Genomic DNA, 15,470 nt, shown 5'->3' with positions numbered 1-15,470 from the left:
CATGAGGATACACTACTTCATTTAAGGAATTCCACATTAATTGGCCGATATTGGAATCGTGGGCTTCTGACTGAGAAGCAAGTGACTATACTAGTCGGATGCCACGCCCTGGTTCGTGATTTCAACTTGGAATATGGATATTATGAGATTATGAGAATTAGCGTAGGGGCTTCCTGGCCGAGGCGGTAAAGGCGTGCTCGGTTCGCCCGGAAGGACGTGGGTTCGAATCCCCGTCAGGAGGTCGTAAAATTTAAGAAACGAGATTTCCTATTCCGGAGGTGCATACGGCCCTGAGGTTCACTCAGCTTACACCAAAAATGAGTACCAGGTTAATTCCTGGGGCAAAGGTGGCTGGGCGTAGAGCTAACCACTCTACCCCATCACGTGGCGCAGTTAACGATGGTGGAAGCCTTTACCTTCCACTCCTCCAAGGGCCTTGACAGCCTGTACGGAGGAGACTTTGTCTTTGTTTGTGAGAGTTAGCGTACTGTATCGACAAAGCAAAGCATGGCAAAGGAAGTCTAATATCTGCAGGCTCTCTGACTGGGTTGTATGTGCACGGCTTGTCCGGCTAGAAACTAATATAATAATATTTACCATTCACTTATCTGAAAATTTAAAAATCTGTCAGAATTAGTCCTGAAGGAATTTGTTATAACTGCTGTCAATTAAATTTTTTAAAAATTGTACTTGCATATCTATATAAGTGAGATTTCGCTGACATTTAGTCAGCAATTTTTCAGGTTATTTATCCTTTTGAAGTCAACTCAAGATTATTCCAGAGGTTTTTAGCTTTCGTGTCCGTTTGTCTGTACGACCTATCACTGGGAAACAGTTGAGCTTATTTCAACTAATCTTCATAGTTCGAGTCTACCTATCCAAGAAAATGTTTTTTAAGAGCAATATAATTTCAAAATCACCCAATGGACTGGTGTATTAATGGTAAACCAACTTTTCTTTTTTGTTTTCTCCCATACTCTAGCCTTCCTGTGCAACCTTTGAAAACATCCGTTTATCTAAAGCAGATTTTATCCAGTACACTTTTGACGTACTGTAGCACACATGTATAGTTCCGGAACCATGCTTGGGCCGGTGAGTGTTACAAAATCATAAAACTTTTTAAAATCGAAATATTATCTGTACGATAGTGTTTAATATCTCACTCTAAAGAACAAAGACCAGTGAACCCGGTAACAAGTCTCTGATCTCTATATGACGTCATCTAGTGATGCAATAACGCCGCTATATTGAGGAAATGACTTTGCTGTAGAGATGGGCGTTAAGTATCGTAACATGATACTGTATCTTGTTCCATTAGTGTAAGCTGTTCCAGAAATATTATGTTCCACCGGAGACCGTAATACAAAAGTAACTCTGAGCGAAACCAAGGGGAAGGTAGGAGATTTTGATTGGTTAACGGATATTAGGAAGGATAGCACCTCGCATTGAGGGCGCATTCCTGCGGAGGCGCGAGCGAGTATTTTGTAACAGTTTAGAGGCAGTACTGATATTCCTACCCTGTTACTTGCTGGCCGGTTACAGTTATTCGAAGTGCTTTGTATTAGGCATACTGGTGATGATACATACAGAAGCGTAGTTCCTCAAAACTGTTACGCGTGGTTTTCCCACTTTGCATCTCGTGTTTCATGCCGAATTTTGGACAGTGAGCTAAAGACGCGATACAATTGTTGTGGTGAAAAACTCAATTATAGGGAAAAGGTTTCTTAGAAAATTATTATTACCCCCTGTGGGTGGGGGACGCAGACGAAGAGTACACCTACCGTATCTCCTGCCTCTCGTAAGAGGCGACTGAAAAGGTAACAACCCCTGCGGGTGGGGTACCCCTGTTTGTCATAAGAGGCGACTAAAACGGACGGCCTAGGCGCGGACATGGATTGCGAGTTGGTATAATGTGCTGGACACCCTGTAGATGGAAGGGGCTGAGTACATTCACAGGTAATCCCTGCCTTTCGTAGAAGGCGACTAAGAGGGTCATATGGCCATAGTCCCCTCTTTATATTTTATTGTTTTTTGATGGTTAGATGTAGACCGATTCCAAATTCTTGATGTGCGTGCTGCTCGGAGATGATCCTCTTACGTGTGCGATTACGCCCGAAAGCCCGCTTTTGACCACCCAAGGATCTTGCGGGTGGGAGTGTCATGTACCCGTGCAGTTGTATCCGCCAGACAACACAGGTCCCAGCACAGCCAAATGCCAGGACACATTATTATGAATTGTTTTTTATTTTTTCCTATATTTAGTGCTCTGTACACGCTATGGGGTACATGCTATGGCGGGTGATTTTTGGAATGGAATCGTAGTGCTGATTGCCTCAATCATTCCGTATTAGACATCGTCCAACATCGGACCCCGGGCAATACCGGCTACGACCAGGTGGGTATTGCATTGGCTGCTTGGTTTGGCTACAGAGGTCCCTGATCGGAGTGAGTGGCATTCGTGGAGGATGATTACGGACATGGCTTCGAAACGTCTTCGACCTGCCCAAGACTTTAACCTGTGATTTGTTGAGGGGTTCAACCCCCTGGGAACAAGCGCAGCGTGAAGGAATGGGTTCCAGCTTCCGTATCTTTCTGGTTGCTACCAGAACTGATGGGAGTGACTTCAAGCTGGTAAAGTCTATTTTGTTTAGCGGGCACATAGAAGGAGTCTACGGCGAACTGGAAGATCTGAAGAAAATGCGCAACGGTAGTTTGTTGCTAAAGACGCGCACTGACGTGCAAGCTAGTCTATTGCTCAACTGCGACCACGTTGGCGATATTCCCGTCAAAATGGGTGAGAACAAGACCTTGAATCTGGTTCGCGAAGTAATCTTCCACCGTGATCCCACCTTGAACACTGACGATGAGTTGATGGAAGACATGAAGCACCGTGGCGTGACACACGTCCGGCGCATTACGCGTCAAGTCAACGGCGAGGACGTTACCACGGGTGCGTTCATTGTCTCCTTCAAATTGTCAATGTTACCAGAAAAAGTCAATGTAACAGCATATCGCAGAGATATGAGACTGTACATCCCGCCTCCCATGCGCTGCTATCAATGCCAGAGGTTCGGGCAGATGGTATCTCATTTCTCGAATCAGTCTGTATGTGGTACATGTGGCAGAGGAGCTCACGAGGCGGAGGAGTGCTCAACTCTTTACAGGTGCACTAACCGGACTGGTCTTCACTCAACTCGAGATCGGAACTGTCCGGTATGAAATGGCGTATGGCTTTTTGTGCCGGGATGTGTGCGAAGACTTCGGCTCGCCAGGTGTAGGCCTTTTGATTTGACACCCGTAGGCGACCTACGCGTCATGATGAGGATGAAATGATGAAGATGACGCATAAACCCAGCCCCCATGCCAGCGGAATTAACCAACAATGGTAAATAATTCCCGACCGTGCCGGGAATCCAACCCGGGACCACGGTGACCAAAGGCCAGCACGCTAACCATTTAGCTTTGGAGCCGGTATATCTCCGTGTGAAGAAGGTCCAGGAGATCAAAACTCTGGATGGTCTTTTATACAAGGAAGCGCGCCGAAAATTCTATGCTACGAATACACCCGCCAATACGTTAGACTACAGGAAGATAGCACAGAGTCTCCACGTTCATCGTTTATATAGTCTAAACCTGTTGCAATCGCTGCGTCCAAGGCGGCTGTTGCTCCTGCGAGCAAAGCCGCAAAGAGTAAAAGCTCGAAGGGGAGGACCACCCCACCTTCGACCACAAAGAAGTCTGTGCCTGCTGGGGCTCCTAAGCTGGCGCAGTAGAGGGGAAGTCAAAATCCAACCCCCCACGCTGTCAGAAGTCGTAGAAAGCCTTTCCCACGCCGGCGGAGGCGGCATCGTCGACCAGGGCTGGGAAAATATCCCCCAGCCCATCTAAACAAGAAACGAAGGCGAAGAAGCCGAGCGCCCTTGCCAGGCGCTCCCTCATTTCTCCTACGAAGGAGGAATGATGCCCTCCATCTGGAGGGTATGAATCAGCACCAGCAGGTACTCCTGCTCCTATACCTGTACGCTCCCCTCGTAGGACGAAATCCCACGCCCAAATTTCGTCGAAGTTCTGGACGTCTGTCCCACCATCTGTTGATAATGGGTTGGACGTCCAGCTGCCATCTACATCTACGGATGTGGATGTTGATATTGATAGGTTCAGAGCACCTTGTCACTCATAACCTAACACTCTCTTTTAGTCCACACTATGGCACATAGTGGAATTGTAACGGTTATGACAGACATATTGCTGAGCTGCGCTAGATAATTAGTGAGTATAATCTGCATTCAGGAAACTAATCTCAGGCAAGGTCATCATATTGTCTTGAGAAACTTCGGACTGTACTCGACAGAAAAACATTATGCTCACCGGTCTTCCGGTGGCGTTGGCATTCTTGTCTGTTCTGATACCTATAGTGAAGATGTTGCACTATGAACCTCACTGGGGGCTGTAGCAGTTCGCGTTCCGCTGCCTATCATAGAATTAGTGTGTAATGTGTACTTTCCACTAGGCTAGCCTCTTAATATAAATGATGAAACTGACCTTATAGATCAGCTTCCAACTAAATTCCTCCTATTGGAGGATTTTAACGCCCTTCACCCTATATGGGGCTCTGAAACGCCTTGCATCAGAAGAAGGGAGTTGGAAATATTAGTAAGAGAGCTGGATTTATGAATTTTGAATACAGGTGAACCCACCCATTTCAGTGTACGTTACGGCATATACACTCGCATAGGCGTCAATCTATGCATCCGGACGCTGGTTTCCCTCTTTCGGTGGAATACACACGTTGATCTCTCTGACAGTGACAATTTCCTCATTATTTTTAATTAGTTGAAACAGAATTCCGTCGAGGCTCCTGCACGATGAAATCTTAAACATGCTGATTGGCCAAAGTTCACATCACTAGCTGTCTTTAACGACGTGACCCGCGGAGCGTAAACGGCGAAATAAATTACATAACACAAGTTATTCTTGCTGCTGCTGACGAGGGCATTCCATCGTTTCCAGAGACTCCTCGCGAAAACTCGTTCCTTGATGGGACGAAGAAATTAAAGCAGCTATCAAAGAACGCCGTCGCGCTCATAAACGCTATCGTAGACAGCCTACTGTGGCCAACTTGGTAACATTTAAGAAACTCCGTCCTAGGGCGCGAGTTCTTATTCGACAGAGAAAGAAAGCATCGTGGGAGATATATGTCGTCTATGACGTCACATACTCCGTCATCTCAAGTGTGGACTAAACTTCGACGTATTCCGTGTATCCAAGGATCACCTTCTGCACCGGGAATTTCTATTGCAGGCAGTATCGTCACAGATCCGCTCTCGATTGCTAACCATCTAGCCAGTCATTTTGCGGATATGTCTGGCTCCGGGAATTACCATCGTGATTTCCTTGCTCTGAAGCGGGAGGCAGAAATTCATCACATTACTTTTTGCCACTCAAGCTTCGGAGGACTATAAAGTTCTCTTTACGGAGTGGGAACTCCGCAGCGCCTTGGCGCTTTGCATGGACACGTCTCCTGGACCAGATAATGTCCATAACCAGATGCTGAAACACCTTAGTGAGAACAGTCTATTATATCTCCTCGGTGTGTTGAAACAAATCACGGTGAGTGATTGTGTGAGGGTGAGTTTCCGTGTCAGTGGCGAAATGGCAAAGTCATTCCCGTCCTCAATCCTGACAAAAATGCTAAGTATGCTGGAAGTTACAGACCTATTTGTCTTACAAACAGCTTGTGTAAGCTATTTGAGAGGATGCTAAATCGCCAACTTGTGTGGTATCTAGAGAAACAAGAACCTTTATCCAAGTACCATTGTGGTTTTCGACCACTGACCACTTGGTACGCTGGAGAGTTCTATCCAGGATGCATTTGTCTGCAAAGAGCATTTGGTGGCTATGTTCTTTGACTTAGAAAACGCTTATGACACCACATGGCGGTATGGTATCCTTTTCAGTTCTGCATCAGTGGAGATTCCGAGTTAACTTGCCTGTATTTATTGCGAATTTTTCGTCCCTTCGTCTATTCCGTGTCCGAGTAGGGAGGACATATAAGCAATACCACGTTCAGGAAAATCGAGAGCCACAGGGATCGGTTCTTAGTGTCACTCTGTTCGCGATTGCCATAAACGGTATTTTCGCTGCTGCTGCTGCTGCTGCAGCAGTAATACCGTGGCTATATTTGGACGATTTTTCTCTGCATTATAGCTCGAATAATATGGCAGTCGCATAGCGATAATTACAGCAAGCTATCAGGAGAGTGGAACAGTGGACTTTAGAACATGGCTTTCGGTTCTCAAACGCAAATACCTCTGTTATGCACTTTTGCCGAAAGCGCACTCTTGACTCGCAACCTGAGCTTTATTTAGGAAATCACGCTCTTTCCGTAGTTGACACTTACCGATTCCTTGGGTTCCTTTTCGATAGCAAATTATCGTGGGAGCCACATGTGCGTCAGTTGAAAGTGCAATGCACTAAGAAGTTGGATATATTGAAGTTCCTTAAGCAGGACTAATTGGGGGGCTGACCACACGCTGCCGCTACGATTTTACAGGGCACATTCCAGGTTAGACTACGACAGTGCAGCATATCCATCAGTAAGGCAAAGTGAATTAGCGAAACTGAATTAGCATCCACCACAGCGGTTTTAGTTTGGCAACGGGATCTTTTCGTACAAGCCCCATTGCTAGCCTGCTCGCTGAATCTGGGTTGTCGGATTTACACCTGAGGCGCCAGCAAATGCTTCTGATCTATGCTGCAAATTTACGACAGATGCCCTTAAACCAAGCTATCCTTGCATATTCCATAATGACAACCGTCGTTTGTACGCTGCTTATCCTCGAGCAACGCGGCCGATTGGAATACGCTTGGAGAGCAGTCACAGATTGTTTGACTTACCTTCCGTTCCCTGCCTTATCAGGCAACCAAGAGGGGTACCTCCATAGATACTACGACGACCTGAAATAGTCCTGGATCTGCACACTGGCCCGAAGAAAACAGGGACCATTCTATTTATCGGAGGCTCTTCCTGTCCGTTGATGGCCGCTATCCGGGTCCAGACGTCGTTTACACGGATGGTCGAGGGCGGAAACGAAAGTCGGCTATGCGTTCGTTGCCGATAACGATAGGTTTCTTTTTGCTCTCCCGGAAACCTGTAGTGTGTACACAGCAGAGCTCTATGCTACCTGTGAAGCTCTGCGGTACGCACTGTTCAATGAGCGCCGACACTTTCTACTGTGTACTGACTCCTTGAGCTCGCTACAGTCTATTGATACTTCTTTTCTTCAGCACGCTTTGGTGCAGCGGATTCAGAATCTGCTACGTTTATGTGGCTCCCAAGTCACATGGCTGTAGAGGGAAACGAGTTAGCAGACCAGGCTGCCAAGGAGGCAGTTACATTGCCCCCGTTGCCTTACAAGGTTCCAGCAAGTGATATTCGCTCTCAGCTGAGACATTTTGTTATGTCCCATTGGGAGATGGAGTGGCAGGCCAGTCCTTTTCCAAATAAGCTGAGAGTGATAAAAGGTACAACGAAGGTTTGGAGGACTTCCCTTCGGGCTTCTCGGACGGAAGTAGGTGTGCTATGTCGACTTCGGATCGGCACTCCTCTTTACTGAAAGGAAAGCCCCCTCCGGTGTGTACTTGTGGCGATCATCTTACCGTAGTACACAAACTTAGGGAGTGCGTGGACTTGGTAGATCTCCGCCGTAGTCTAAAACTCCCGAGTACCATCTCCCTCATCCTGCGAGACGACGAGCAGTCGGCAGACCTCGTCATCCGTTTTATGAGGGACAGTGGTCTTTTTTATCTTGTGTAATAATGTCCCTTGTCTTAGTGTATTTGTGTTAACTGCGCTTTTATCCCATTCAATCTATTTTAGCTCGTGTCTGCGTATTTTAATGTGTTATTTTAACTTCTTATTTTAATTATATGTATCTGTACTTCCAGGCAGTCTTATTCCCTTGTCACTTTTTCTCTATAATTTTATTAGAAAATTAGGCATTGCGAATTAGATTCACCGATTGTGTTAATCTCATAATCATTTTTCATCACCATTTATTTTGAACTCTAGTCAGTGGGTACATTTTAATATTTTAATTCTCATCTCATGTCGTCCATCTCGTACCGTTAGGGGACGATGACCTTAGATGTTAGGACCCTTTAAACAACAAGCATCGTCATCATCATCGAAATTATTATTAATACTAAACGTGCGACTTTCTACTTCAATCCTTTGCGGCTACAAATCAACCACTCGCTCGGACCACTGATCTCCAACTACAGAGGTTACGTGTTTGTTGTTTGTTTTTACAATAGGTCAGCACTTCCGTCTCAAGTTTGTGATGCTCCCCTACCCGTTTTATTCATATTTCAGATATATTTATGGTATTATTCGATCTATTATTGAGTCTATTTTCCTCCCGCATACGTTTTCTTTAGGCGCGTTAAGTCGTATATTTCTATCTTATACTTACAAACAGTGCCTTTGCTGGCAAGATGTAGTGTTTACAGTGCACTAAGTCTTCTGGTTTGGGCTAGAATAAATTTGTTACTTTCATTGACCTGTCTCAGTCTTATCCTTGGTTTTGACAATATGAAAGTGACTGAGGTATGAGTGACGCTAGTAATGCCATTCCTTATGCAGCCAGTCCCTGCTATGAATGGTGTGAAGATGTTGCTCATAGGGTCGGTTGGTGCACGCATTTCAGTGGGCTTGGCAGACTGATATGCAATAGCAACTTCTGGCCTAGTGAGGAAAGCAACGGGAAACTGCCTCACTCCTCATTTCCCTAGTACGCCTCTTCAGTGACACCTAGGCAATCTATGGCAGCTAATGGTGGACCTGTTGAGGATCCAACCAGCCTTCGGGCTGAATACCCAACATACATACATACATACATACAAACATTTAATCTATTTAGACCTTTTCACTTGTGAAATTACCAGCGTTTCGCCCCAGTGTAGCGGTGGGTTCGTCAGTTGTATTCCAAGAAGCTGGCGGCTAGTGTGCGGCAGACAGACCACGCGTCTCAGTGGATGTGTGGGCGGAGGCCAGATCGTTTGAGCGAATTTAGCCCATCGACCTTTCGGTCTTGAGTGCTGCATTCGACTAACTTAGGACATGGACAGGATGGTTGTAGAGGGTGGTGGTACCTTGTGTTGAAATCGAACCGGTCAGAATGTGACCTGCACCCGGAAGGGTGAGGAAAAGTGGCCTTGGATCACTCGTGACAGAGTCCATGGATATCATAATTATCCGATATGGGAGTGGGCAAACCCTATAAGGGGGTGGTCATCAATCCATTTGCTGACCCCGCCCAATGTTGTTTAACTACCATTGGTGTGTGGGGTGCGGAAATTACTTTCAGAAGAAGTGGATGTAGTAGCAGGAAGGAGATTGGCAAGGCAAGGTGTATTCTTGGTGGGGATATTTAAAATTGTAGATGGTACTTGGTACAGGGTCTCGGCTACTCAATCCACCGAGAGGGCCCTGTATTAGAGAAGAGTAAGGGGGGGGGTGAGGTAGGTCCTCTTGGAAAGAGAGGTCCCAGCGGACAACACCAGCAGCTGCCGAGGAATCGCGACGCATCGGCCCCGAACAGCTGGGGGAGCCCCCGAAGAGAGTCCCCTGTTAATCCTCGGGGAGGCCACGGGTACCAGGATATGTCCCCTAGCCATCACCCCCTTGCAAGATAGGCCCCTAGCAGGCAGTTCAACCGTCATACTGCGAAGACTTGGCAAGGGACTACACAGTATCGCCACCCGACAGGGACCGAGAGCCTCAGGGATGACGTGGGTTGAGGGAGGATATCAGGGCGTGATCCCATGACCTGGAGAGGGAGGGAGGGGGCGTTACACACCGAGGGTCAAACGTGCCTCAGAAAGACCACCACTAGCCTCCTAGGGGAAGTACGTGTTTCCACTTGTGTAAATGCCTGCCTTTGGTGTTTATATAAACATGTACGTTTCCAGAAGGAAGCTATAATTTAATTTCATCGATTGCAAATGTTAAAAGCTTTGAATTTATTTAGGCCTTTTTAATCGTGAAATTACAAGCGTTTCGCTCCCCTGTAGCAGTGGGCTCATTAGTTGGATGTTTCATTCATAATGTCATTTGCACAAATTTTAGCAATTGGCAAAATGTTATTGAACAATGGTGAATGCTGTCAGATGTAAAGAGAGTTACATTGATTGTGCATGCTTCTTGCAAACGTTAAATTATAGTACTAAACATTATTACAGGCACATTTTTATGATGGTTTCTGATATATATTATCAAATTATATCTCAATCGTCTCTGTACGACATCCTCATGCCCAGCTACGCCGCGTGGTAGGCAAATTTCGACCGTCCAAACCATACCTCAAATGGGTTGACATCTTGTGTGACTTCTTTATATTACTTCAGCTACCACGGTCACGTCTTGTGCGTTATTCCTTCTACTTTAAAATAACATATAAACCATACCCGTATTTAAAACACCTTTCATGCTATAAGTGCGCTGCATGAAAACCGCCACCATGTCAACTTTCCGCCGGAGACATCCTACCCTAATTTGGAAGATGTTTCGCGTTAAACGTTCCACTGCATTGTACAAACCGCCTTACACGAGACCGATACAACAACAATGGTACGAAGTTCATGTACCTTGTCAGCCATTTTCTTACTAAATTGACACAAGAAGAGAATGGGTATAAATTGTCGGTCAAACTTGCGTATGGACCGTTAATAGAGAAGACGTGCAGGTGTCGGCATGCAGCTTCGTCCTGACAGATACAGTTAACAGTCTGACGTGAAACAAAATGCAACGTCATTGCGCAACCGCCTCAATGCCACGCTAATTATAGCATAGAACGGCGCATGCGCTCGCGCTGCTAATGAGCTATTATCAACTTGCTCATATTCCCATCGTCAGTCAATAGTTTACTGCCATTTTATGTTACCTGCTTTCCACGTTAACAAGCCCGCAAATTGAACTTCCTTTCATAGGAAGGTAAATGGAAGAAAGCAGTTTAATGGAACGGCTGCTACCATGCCATCTGTGTTGTATTGTGCATCTGGTATTTAACTTCTCTCTAATTTGATAAACATGAAATGAAAATTATCTCACTCCGTTTCCAATGTCTTATCCTTCATCATGTTTCTGTAGCCTGGGAGAAGTTTGGTAAACAGAAATGTTTCAAGATTGACACTGGCCGTTAAAGGCCAAGCAAGCGTTTTAGAAGGTAAATACATTCTTGTATCTTGCCTGCTTCCGATCTGACTGTGTATTATTGGAGGTGGAAAATCTCACAGCACGCCATGTCGTTTACGCTGGAATGTAAGGTAACCCTGGTGAATATACTGTATTTTCAGAGGTAGTGAATATTTCAGGAAACAGTGATATACACTATTTGAAATGTCCGACTCGTTGGCTGAATGGTCAGCGTACTGGCCTTCAGTTCAGAGGGTCGCGGGTTCGATTCCCGGCCGGGCCGGGAATTTTAACCTTCATTGGTTAATTCCAATGGCCCGGGGGCTGGGTGTTTGTGCTGTTCCCAGCATCCCTGCAACTCACACACCACACATAACACTATCCTCTACCACAATAACACGCAGTTACCTACACATGGCAGATGCCGCCCACCCTCATCGGAGGGTCTGCCTTGCAAGGGCTACGCTCGGCTAGAAATAGCCACACTAAATTATTATTATTACTATTTCAAATAGAAAAGGTCATAGAACCACACGTGTTACGTGCGTGGAATTACAGCTGTTTGTACTTTACACAATTTTACAAAAAGCACTGGGCACCTTAATGACTTACGGATGTGTTTCAAAGTCATCTCCGTATAAGCAATGAAGGCCCTTGGAGGGGTGGAAATTAAATGATTCCACTATCCGTGACCTCGGCAGTTGATGGGGTTGAGTGGTTAGCTCTACGCCTGGCCGCCTTTGCTCCCAGGAATTAACCTGCTACTCACTTTTGGTGTAGGCTGAGTGAACCTCAGGACCATATGCACCTCCGGGAGTGGAAATCTCGTTTGCATATTTCGACTTCCTGACTGGGAATCGAACCGACGTCCTTCCGGGTGAACCGACACGCCTTCGTCGCCTCAGCCAGGGAGCCCTTTATGGATGCACTTACTGAAGAGAACACCTACGTAATTGTGCAGCATTTCAACTCAAATGACTGACTGATGACGAAGTCTTACGTTATGTGCAACAATTCAACTCAAATGACTTACGTATAGAAAAGCCTTACATAATGTACAAAACAAATGACACATCGATGCACTTTTAAACTCTGCCGGCAATAGTATGAGTAGTCCGTCGGTGGTTGTCTAGGGAGAACTACATGAATGGTCAATTCATCTTTTCTGTTTACTTTCTCCATAGACACTTCTATTCCTAAAGACAAAACATAAAAAATGTTCCAAAAGACTGAGATTTGTGCATTAATGCACCTGATTTGGTTTTGAAAAATCCTAAGCATACCATACTAATTCTACACATATCGCAATTTGACCATATTATTGTAAGATATTCTTCACTCGAAGTAGTCGCTAACGTAGCCTACTACTGTCTCGCAAGCAAGACACATATTCAATTTCCTCCATTTTTAACAGTTATCCACTGCACTAAGCGATTGTTTTTCGCTCTACCCATTTAGTCGTACGAAGCCATATTGGACACTGAATTTTATAATTAACACTTTTTTTTTGCATAGGGGCCGATGACCTAGATGTTAGGCTCCTTTGAACAACAATCATCATCATTTTTAAATTCACATTATCTTTCTAAGTCTCAAGAGAAGAAGAAGTGCTTATATTATTTGCTCATTACTTCGAATTTACTCAGAATCGTAATCCTTCTATACAGAGTCTCAGCTACATAATTCAGATTTTCTATCACTTAGTTGCATTCAAGAGATGATGGTTTCGAACGCCACTACCGGCAGTCCTGAAGACTGTAATGCTGGAGCTGTACGTTGATTAATACTGTGGCCGCTTCCTCCACAATCCTAAACCTATCTAATCGCCGCTATAAACCTGATTGGATGTGACGCTGAAACCACTAGAAACAAAGGATTGTAATAATTGCGTGCGGCCTCCGAAGAGGCCTGGTGCATGTCATTCGAGTTGATGCCACGCAGGCGACTTGCGTGTCTATGAGGATGGAGTCCTACCAATGATAAATTATAATGGTGAAGACGACATACACACCCAGCCGCCGAGCCGTCTGAATTAATCAATGAAGATTAAAATCTCCGAACCGGTCGGGAATCGAACCCAGGACTCCCTAGACCTAACGCCAGCACGCTAACCATTTAGCCATGGAGCAGGGCGAAGAAAAATGATGAAAATGAAATGTCGTATGGCTTTTAGTGCCGGGATATCCCAGGACGGGTTCGGTTCGCCAGGTGCAGGTCTTTCTATTTGACTCCCGTAGGCGAGCTGCGCGTCGTGATGAGGATGAAATGATGATGAAGACAGCACATACACCCAGCCCCCGTGCCATTGGAATTAACCAATTAAGGTTAAAATCCCCGACCCGGCCGGGAATCGAACCCAGGACCCTCTGAACCGAAGGCCAGTACGCTGACCGTTCAGCCACGAGGCGGGCGAAAGATGATGCATTGATGGGAATACCAACGGTACAGGTAGTTAATTATTGCGGCGCCGTCTATCAATGAGAATGGAACGTCGTCAATAGCATGGAAGACGCCCGATGGAATCAACATAGAAGGCTTGCTATTTCATTCACGTCCCATTAACTACTTTTACGGTTTTCGGAGACGCCGAGGTACCGGAATTTAGTCCCGCAGGAGGTTCTTTAGGTACCAGTAAATTTACCGACACGAGACTCACGAGCCGCTCCAAATACCATCGGACTGAGCCAGGATCGAACCTGCCAACTTGGGATTAGAAGGCCAACGCCTCAACCGTTTGAGCCACTCAGCCCGGTAAACATTATTATTATTATTATTATTATTATTATTATTATTATTATTATTATTATTATTATCATTATTATTATTATTATTATTATTATTATTATTATTATTATCATTATTATTATTATTATTATTATTATTATTATTATTATTATTATTATTAGGGACTCCGTAATGCAATCAGAAAAATAAGGCCGATAAATGGTGGGCACTGGCTAAAGAAGTAGAAGATGAGAGTGGTTTCCTTTGAAATAATTTGCCAGAAGGAGCGGTTTATTACGCCATTTGACGTATAAAACTTTGATACACGTGGCAACAATATTTGAATTTACACACATGTTACATATATAAATCACTTGCCATACCGCAAGTGGTATCAATATCTTGCTGCGTTGCTTCTGAAATAAAATGACATTTTGGAGGTATAATTTACGGATCGATTCCATTTGAATCGAACCGTTACTCAAGGATATAGCTTCCTTCTATCGGGAGCCCGAGCATAACCCATGTTACGGTCGGCTTCCCGATTTAACTAAGATGATGTACTCCGGCTATATACATTTTTCCGAGACCGGTACTCGGACTGGGTAATGTTTCTCGTGAAGTGCGAAAACTGGATTCCACGGACAGTCCCTATCTCACGATATCCAGCTGATACCATACCAATGAATTAGCATTTACATTTTATTTACATGTGATCTGAATTGTCACCAGTTAGCCTCAGTAGACTACTGACACAGATGAGATAACGAGAAGCGGTGGGAAATACCGTGGCCATGGCCCCCCTCGCATCGCGAGCGAAGTAAACAAACACGCAAGTATGACTGTAACATCGTCCCGTACGGAAACCGTACCATAACGCGGTAAAAAAAAAATGATTCTAATATTATTTCTCTCATTATTCAAACATACGAATAGAGGGATATCGTCACCAAATAATTTAATCCACAAAATTATCATCCTCGAAATTATTATTATTATTATTATTATTATTATTATTATTATTATTATTATTATTATTATTATTATTATTATTATTATTATTATTATTATTATTATTATTATTCAACGGTTCCTGGCACTGTCACGTTTGATTAATATCATCATTATTATGCGGGATGCAAACACAAATGGTTATTACTGTTATTATTATTATATCCCTCTCGTGGTTATTATTATTATTACTGAATAGGTGACCCAAGATATTATTATTATTCACGTCACTTAAAAAGGTTATTATCATTAATGAACCGGTCACTTCCGCCAAATTATATATTAAGATATCGGTCGCAATTACAAATATTTCACTGATCAACCAACGACATCATTACAGTTATTATTATGACAATTATTATTAATCCGACCGCGGTGATTTAACATTGTCCTTACATTGTTATTATTATCGGTTGCATATTATCAATTAGATTCCCGTTTAACATCGTTATCAACGCTCAATTAATTAAGGCGGTCCAATCCTTTATCCGCAATATTTATTATTATTATTATCACGACATCATGATTGTCCTCACTCGTT

This window comes from Anabrus simplex, chromosome 4, assembly GCF_040414725.1.
Source record: "Anabrus simplex isolate iqAnaSimp1 chromosome 4, ASM4041472v1, whole genome shotgun sequence".
Taxonomy (NCBI): Eukaryota; Metazoa; Arthropoda; class Insecta; order Orthoptera; family Tettigoniidae; genus Anabrus; species Anabrus simplex.
The sequence above is the reverse complement of the archived record's forward strand: the minus strand, read 5'-3'. Positions refer to the sequence as shown.